A 9669-nucleotide genomic window follows, 5' to 3' on the forward strand; every position below is an offset into this window, starting at 1 on the left:
TAGACCATGGGTAGGCAACCTTTACTATCGAAAGAGCCATTTTGCCCACTCTTCCCCAAATTAAATCTGTCTGGAGCCGCAAAACATATTTGATAACACAGGCTCTAAAGTAATAGTTATACAATATATATAAAAACTATAGTTTGTTGCATTTATTAAATTATAGAACGACAATAAAAACTGTTGACATTTAACTGCAACTTTAACTGTTACAAAAAAGGAAAACAACAAACTCTTATGAAGGGGAGAACAAAATACATGTGTAGGCCTACTTTGATATAAATGAAACACAGAACAATGCTACTTTTCAGGAGATGCTGTGTGCTTGCTCTGGAAATGTCTTTAAACATTATATTTTTTTTGTTTGGTAATTCCTCGCCACATGAAAAATATTAAAACAAAACTTGAGAGCAGGTCAGACTGGAGGCGGACACAGAAACTGAAGCTTGGTACAAACCAAATGCAGCTTCTGCTCTGATAAAGAAGCTGCGGCGCTGATCTCTGAGCAGCTGGAGACCAGAGAAACTTGGTGTTTTCACTGTTTCTACTGTTAAGAAGCAGCTGGTCAGTCACTGAAAAATATGCGGCTGAAGAGCCGCATGCGGTTACAGAGCCGCAGGTTACAGGACCCCTTATCTAGACAATGATCTTTTCCCAATATTAACATTTGATAAGTGGCTTACATATTAGAAAACAACTTTTGATTTCCATGTCCAGTAGTTACAGAACAGCTTTAAGGAGTGGTGTTCAGTAAATCCAGTAAAATCCAGTCTCTCTTTTAGCTCTGTACAATATCTTAGTCTTAAGATGCTCCATATGTTCACTAGCTACTCTTTAACTGTTTCTGTCAGAGCTTCTATCTCTGAAAACATGTGGACCAGTGAAACCGAAACAGTAACGAGCTGAGAGGAAGCCAAAATCCTCCACGGAACATACAGAGGTGGTGACTGTGCCAACTCCGTAGTGTTGGTAAAACCAGTCATGACCGTTTGCTCTTGGAGCTACAATCTACACTGTATTGGAAGTAGCAACATACTTTTATTGAAAGAAAGGGGCTTGGAAAACCCAATGAAAGGCCTGCTGGACCCTCGTTACATATAGACTCTTCATCAAGGAGAGATGTTAATACTTGTTTACTTCATATGTAGTTTATTAATAACTCCATTTGTATTGAATCAGTTAGGGTGGATAGTGAAAATAAAGTACAGTATCAGGGATATTTGAAAATGTTTGAAAAATAATATGTAGCTTACTATGAGTCATATTCAACCAGTGACAGTGTATCACTCACACATTCTATCTACACATCAAGTTCGCGGTCTTGCACAAGGGCACTTAGGAAAGCAAAATGGAGGGATGGAACTGCCAACCCTCTAATTTGTTGACGACCCATCCTGTACTACAGCCAAAAGTACAGATGTCTGGTTGGTACTTGCTCTCCACCACTATATTTTGTATTTGTTGTAAATAGAGGTTGTTAATGTTTTTTCATGTTTGTTATTCTGTTTCGGTTCAGAGAGTGAAACTGGAACATGCATCACATATCTGTAATTATGTAATATTAATGATAGCACACTTTATTTGTATCGCCCCTTTTATACTACATCTTTTGCACACATTAAGTGCTTCACATAAAAATAGACAACAAATATTTGAAATCATTAAAAGATGGAACTCACAGTTGAAATGCGCTAAAGCCTTGAGACAGAAAAGCATGGCTCCCTAAAAACCCATAATGTGATATTTTAATCAGCCAATAAAACAGTAAACTGCGGTATTAACACCTACTGCCCAACCCTAGAATCAGCTGACTAGGAGATGTGGTTACAAAATCTAAGCAGGTAGTGGATCGACACTTCAATTGTTTGAAAAAAAAAATTGCCTAGATGCTGACAGTTTCTTTATATATATGTTACATATCGGTGGATTATGTCCACCCCTCCCCCACCTCTTAGCAAATCAAAAGACACCCACTCTCTGTCGTTGTGACATTAATGAGGATCGTGTGGTCATTGAATACCTTGAGGTTGCAACATATAGGAGATAAACAGTAAAGCCAGTGCTCTGTGTTGCATAGTAGGACTCAATGAAATTATCGGCACATTACAATTCAGCATCATCCCATTTCAAGGTTGAAGCCCTTTCAGCACAACTGCAGACCAATGCTATACTTTGAGTCTGTTTGAGCATTTGTAACACACTCTTACTGTCCTCACATGCAGTCAGCTGACATCTCTTATTCTAAAATCATGTGAATAAGTTGTTGATTCGCAGATGTGCCACATCACGCGGTAGAAGCTGATGATATTTGATTATATTTGCACATTTTATTTTAGATACATGTTTTTTAAATTAATTACTTTAAGATAAAAACAAATCTCTGTAACTACCATGACAACAGTGTCTCATCACTTACTACACTGCCACAGAGTCACAGTATATTTCCTATGCTCCGTAGAAGGTGCTGCTCTGCAACACAAAGGGTGCTGACACCTTCTTAAATTAACACATAGCTCGTCTCACAGTTCTCAGACAAAGGACTGCTTTTTGTTATTGTTATTATTTTCAATGGCATTTGAAAAAGAAAAAACTAAAATAGGGGGAAAAAAGGATACAAAATATATCAGTACCCTCAGTGGGCCTTTTTAGAATTTTTTTTGAAAATTACAAAATGCAATGGCAGACCATCAACACAGAAATAAATGAGAGTGGGTTGGATATACAATTTTACAGAGGCAGAGCCACTTTCCCACTTTAAGAAAATGTACACTAAAAGCTTATAGGTAGGGCTGGCTGTTGAGCTGCTCCGGAGATCCTCAGCAGTTTAGAGGAGGTATGTGTGAGAATGCACAAATGTCCTCTGATCCTCTGCAAGATTCACCACTAGTGAGTGGTTCTCACACTCAAAATGCACGGCCATTCACAGAAGATACTGACAAAGATGTCAAGAAAGCTTTAGTGAGATGGTCAGACACCTGCTATGCTGGGAACAAAAACACGTGATCTTCGCAGCGGAATGTCCAGCCCCAATTCTCTGGAGTTCTTATGTGTTTAAGAGCTCAGGTGTCTACCACTGGGTCATTGGGGTTCTCTCAGGGAATGCCTTGTTTTTCCCATGATGCGTTATGCAAAGTGGCAGCCAAGGTTTTAATGTTCAGTCAGGATTAAAATCATATAATTTATAATTTTCTGCCAAGTAACTAGGTTAACGATGACAATCACTAATTATAGGCTAATCATCAAGAATATAAAAAAATAATGTTATAAAGACAAAAAAGAAACAAGACGAAAAGCAAGGGAAATAAAAGGAAAGCAGAGAAGGAAAAGTGAAAAAAGAACGGAACAGACAAATGTATGCAAGTGGAAATGTGAAAACATACATGACTGGACAGAATAAAATACCACACCCATCCTGTAAAGCCCCATGTCCACATATAATCCAAAACAGACTATGCTTATTTGTACCTCTTTTAATTAGTTTTTCTCTTGTTTGTTTTCTGTTTATTTGATTATTAACTATCTTGATTTATTTGTTTAGTTTGTTTGTCTCTTTCTCCACACACTGTATCCTACTACCTATCTATATCCCTACCTATGTCTATATGTACTAGCACTAACTGGTGAATGATTGTAAAAAAAAAAAGAAACAAACAAAACAAAACAAACTGAACATCTACATCACTAACAAATACTGTCTCTTCACCCAAGTTATACAAATACAATCCAAAAAAAACTGCAGGGATCGAGGGTATATTCACAGAGTTGGCCTGTATTCATCTCATTTAAATCACATAGAATGCAAACTCTCTCCTCCTCTGAGATATATTATTATGTGGCTAATGGTACTGTAAATTGCCGGATTGTAATTGTGCACATAGGGATCACTGACTCCCAGATTGTAAGATCTTGTTATATTGTTTCATTGTCTGGTTTGCTGTTTTATTTTTGTGTTTTCACTTTCTCTGTTCACTCTTTCAGTTCCTGCCCTTCTGTGTTGTCCCCACCTATCTACCTGTCCCTGCTGTTCCCACCTCTCCAGCATGTTTCATTGCATTCATTTATTTATTTTCACATCATGACTCTCCTCAGTCATCGTTGATCCTTTGGCATACCCTGGTATTGAAGAAAATCCCACATGTTGAATTCCCCATCACCTTTCTGGTGTCCCCCCTGTTTATCTGGATAAAGATTGGATTAACAAGATTTGTGCTATATCACTGCTTCTACATCTACCATATTATTGTGCCATTGGTTGGATCCCAGGTTCCTGCTTCACCAATCAAAGTCCATCCCTACTCACATCCTTTACAGAGACTGCCATGTTTTTATATTTTAGCGCCCCCCAACATACACACACAAACTGTCATGCATCCCAAATAACTTTTGTACTGTAAACAGATGCACACACAGGTAGACAAAATCGTAAACTATAAAAAATAATAAAAATATATAATGAAAAATATAAAGAGTGTAAAATCAGCTGTACTGACAGCATATCATGTCATGTCAACAAAAATAAACATTAATTTTTGATTACACCGCAGCGTGTACGTCAGGGACACACCTGAGGCGGAAGCTCAAATTCTCGTGCGTGCATCTGCCATGCTGTTCACACAGGAAGCGCATTTCTCGGCACTGGTTCAGGGGTAAATGATGACGGTCTTCACAGGTGACTGACCTACGCAAGCCTGTAGGCCCCCCCCCCACCCCCCCATATTTGTCAGTTGTTTAGACACACCTGACAAATATGTGGATTAAGTACATAATTAAAGAAGGAAATTTCATCATGTTGGGGCAAAAATCAGGGAAATGAAACTCCAGCAGAACAGCGAAGAAACTGAAAGCATGGAATGCATATTTAATCATTTATTTAATATATAATATATCACTTAAAGCAGTGATTCTCAAATGGGGGTACTTGAAGGTACTCCAGGGGGTACTTGAGATTTTTTTTTTATATATTTAAAATTAGCATCCATTCAAACATCTTTGAAAAATTGTTATTTAACAAATATTCAATAAAATATAAGTGTAAGTTCATGAACTAAATTTTATATTCAGTAGGCTTTTCAATTTAATTATCCTAAAAAAACAGAGTCTCCCCCATACCGATGGTTTGACCCAACCTGGCACACGCCACCTGTCATCACCTGTCATCACCTGCCTTGAAAACTTCAACAATGGAGTCGAGTTGAAGTGCAGCAGCAATGCTGAGGGACAAGTACCAAAGAAGGCGTAACCAGAGCAGAGAGCCTTCCCTAAACAACACCGTGAGAGCTTGTGCCTCTTCGGAGGGGCGCTAAAATGGAAAAGTTTTCTGTTGTGAAGTTAATGATTCATAACAAGAAGTCCGTGTCTCTACCGGTACCCTTTCAAAATAAAAGCATGTAATACAAAAGCGGAAATGAAATTGTATGACCTTAAAGCGAGCAAATATGTCACAATAAAATAACAGAAAGACACTTCAATAATATTAACAATAACATAGATTGAGTTATTTACACTTTATGTTTTTTCTGTGGGGAGAGATTAGCCAACAGTGGCATTAAGCCACCACATCTACAGCGGTATCTCCAGACAAAACATGAAAGTCATGTTGGTAAGCCACCTGAGTTTTTTAAGAGGAAACTTTCTGAATTCAGGTCCTCTCAATACACGATGCGAAAAGCCTCCCCAAGCAAACGGAAACAAGCTACCTGTCAGTATTCTTTTCGATTCTTAAAGAAGATATTTTAAGATGATGAATATTAAAAAAATATGTTTTGAGCTAATCTTTTATTTAAAACTAAGTTAATGATTTATTTTTTGGGAAGAAGTGTTTAGCTATAATTAAGTTTATGAGTTCAGTTTGACAACATATCTTTATTATGATCCCAAAAGAGGTCACTTTAAGTTGATAATTATTTTGAGGTGCACAAATCTTTATTTATATTGAGATAATAATAAAAGTCTTTAGTTATTTTTATATCTTTTTATTTCGAAATAGTTCAAGAGAGACCACTACAAATGAGCAATGTTATGGACATTGATGGAGTTTTAAATTTGAATGTGTCTAGTTACAAGGCTTAATAAATCACATCACATCTTTCTTTATACCAAAAATGCTTTGCGCTGGTTAGGGGGTACTCTGCAGAATTTTTTCTTCGAAGGGGGTACGTCACTGAAAAAAGGAGCCGCCCCTGACTGAAGGATACCACAGGTTCTCCTTCCTGTTTGGGGTATCAAGCTGCAACATAAAACTTCACCACTAGATGTCACTAAATTCCACACACTGAACCTTTAATTCAGATGTTAACGTTGTCTGCTTCGTCAACTCCAGCCATGTTTTGCTCTCTAAATCCTTCATGTCAGTTGATGTTCTGCATCACTATTCCCTCCACAAACACGTGATTATTCTTGAAGGATGCTTATCAGTGTTGGGCAAGTTATTGAAAATTAGTAATTAGTTACAGTTACTAGTTACTTCTTTTAAATGTAATTTAATTACTTCACCAGCTACTGTATATCAAAAGTAATTAGTTACTAGGGAAAGTAACTTTTAAGTTACTTTTATGTCTGCTTTTGAAAATGTAATGAATATGAACAGTACTGAACAGTCAAACACAATAAATATCTTTTTTTGTTTAGCTGATGTTTAAGTGTTTTAACGGTTGTATTTGTATTTCACTAAATGTTTATGTTTACTTGTTGTCTTCTAGTTTTACGGTGTTTTCTACGGCGCCTCGATGTGATGTATAAATAAAGAGCCGTGACGCATCAGTCATACTCCCAACACTGTTGCTTATACACCAAGAGCTGGTGAATGCATTCAATATGTTGGGATATTATGAAGCCTTATTTCTATAAGATCTTGTCTGTTCTCACCTTCTCTGTTGTGTGCCCCTACCCCTTGATCATCCTTACTAGTCCAGGCAAAGTAACCCATTTTGGAGCCAAAAATAGAAGTTATTGTAAAATAATTTTTTTCCGCATAGATAATTTCTATGAGGTGTCCAGAACAACATACTAAAAGTCCTAAGAAATCCTAGTTGAGGAAAGATGTTTTATTCTCATCAATCCGAGATGTGTGCCAATAAGGCGATGCAACAATACATCCCAATGGGGCCATTTTTTTCCTTTACTCTAATCAAAATGAAACTTTACACAATGAAAGTACCCATGACAAGTAAAATTTTTTGTATTACAAGTTTCTTTGAAAATTAATTAGAATATGCAAATGAGCCATACACAAATCGAATATGCCCAAAATACACTCAAATAGGCTTAATTTTTTCCTTTACTCCTACCACAATAAAACTTTACATGGTCAAAGTATACATGACAAGAAACTTTTTTTGTATTACAAGTTTCTTTTGAAATTAATTTGAATATGCACATGAGCTACGCACTTATTGAATATGTCCTAATTTGCATAGGTAGAAACACCATTCATATGTATGACAAATAATCTTCATCCATCAATCATCCTACTGCCAATGGGGGATGTCAAAGTTGCATTTAGACTGGCCTCTAACCTGAAAACTGCCTGGCTTGGTAGTACCTGCCAGGGGTATAACCCCCGCCGGTAGTCTTCAGGGTCACGGAGGCAGACAAGCCTCCCCAACACGAAAAGTTGATGAAAATCTAACATATTCCCTAAATGACGATTTCTTAGGACTTTTAGTATGTTTTTCTGGACACCTCATAGAAATGATCTATGCTGAATAATTCTTTTTTACAATAAGTCGGCTGTAAAACGCTGCTTAGGAAGAAAAATTAACGTAAAAAAAACGTCCAGCATAGATAATTTCTATGAGGTGTCCAGAACCTCGTGGACATCTTATGACAGTGTGTGTGAAATGTATGTCAGATATGTCACACAGAAATATGGTACGGCTACTGTCATAGTCTTTGATGGCTACAAAGAAGAACCAACAATAATAGACGCCACTCAACAACTGCGTCGAACAGGTGTTACTCCCGGTATGACTGTACACTTCTCTGGTGACATGATCATCCAATCCAAAAAGGACCACTTTCTAAACAATAAGGAAAACAAACAAGAGTTCTTAGTTTATCTCAGTGATAAACTTGAGAGGGCTGAGTGTATCACAGACCATGCAAAGCACGATGCAGATGTGCCCATTGTCCAAACTGCCATTGCCTCTGCCAGAACAAAAGACACAGTCTTAGTAGGTGATGACATAGACTTGTTAGTACCCTTGCTGTATCATGCTGATCTGAATGCATTGGGAGCTGTTTCTGGCACCAGAACCGAAGAAAGCAACAAAAACAAGACGGATATGGGGCATAAAGCAGACGAAGAAGTTACTTGGTCCCAAGGTGTGTGACAATATCCTCTTTATCCATGCCATTTTAGGCTGTGAGTCTACGTCTCGTCTATTTGGCATAGGAAAGGGAATGGCACTGAAAGAAGTAAAGAATGACACTAGCTTTCTCGAACAAGCTAAGGTGTTCAGCCAGTCACAGGAAAATGTGGGAAAAGGCATCATCATTTCAGCAGGTGAAAAAGCTGTAGTATCACCGTATGGGGGCGAAAAGATGAATCACTGGATATGCTGAGATACAGGCGATTCTGTGATAAAGTTACTCAGAAATCATCTCCAGTGGAACCTCAAACTCTCCCTCCAACGACAACAGCTGCAAAGTTCCATAGTCTTCAGGGGCCGTATTCACAAAGGATTTTAGGGCTAAAAGTAGGTCCTAACTGGCGAATTTAGGAGTAACTCCTAAAAATAATGGGCGTGTCACTCTTAAATGTAGGACTCCTAACTTTTTTCACTAAGAGCAATTCACAAAGTATTTTAGGCCTAAAAGTAGCACCTAAGTCAAGGAGAGCTTAAAAGTCCTCAAGAGGACTCCTAACTCACTAAGACCTATTCACAAAGAATCCTAAAATGGCTGCGAGACGAAATGCTTTGAGACAATGGAAGACCGTGAGTTAATCAAGAGATATAGGCTAAATCGTGAGGGTATTCAACTTGTTGTGGACTTAGTGCGGGATGCAATAACATCCCCGACTAACAGGAATAATATCATTAGTCCCGAAATAAAATGTTTAGTAACACTACGTTATTTAGCAACAGGGACAATGCAACTTTGCAATGCAGACAATTTAGCAATATCACAACCATCAGTCAGCCGTGCCATAAACCAAACTATCAACGCGCTAGCTAGACCACATATCATCCAACAGTTTATCCGGTTTCCTTTGGACATTCAACAATTACACAGGATCAAAGCCAACTTCATGGTGATTGCAGGTATGCCCGGTGTGGTCGGTGCTATTGACGGGACGCACATAAAAATAATTGCTCCATCAAAAGATGAGGACGTGTTCGTCAATAGGAAGAAAGTGCATTCCATCAACACGCAGGTTGTTTTTGATGCAAATTTCAACATACTGGATGTTGTTGCAAAGTGGCCTGGAGCTACCCATGATTCGCGCATTTTAATGGAGAGCGGTCTGAGGCAGCTTTTTGAGAGGCACCATGTACCAGTTGGGTGTCACTTGCTGGGTGACAGTGGCTATCCCTGCAAGACGTGGTTTTTGACACCCTACCTCAATCCACAACCGGGAGCACAGCTAAAGTATAACATGTAAGTGATTACGCAGATTACGCTTAGTCCTATGCGTAAAACACATCGTATTGGCTCTTTGACGCCTTT

Source organism: Platichthys flesus, chromosome 7, assembly GCF_949316205.1.
Source record: "Platichthys flesus chromosome 7, fPlaFle2.1, whole genome shotgun sequence".
Taxonomy (NCBI): domain Eukaryota; kingdom Metazoa; phylum Chordata; class Actinopteri; order Pleuronectiformes; family Pleuronectidae; genus Platichthys; species Platichthys flesus.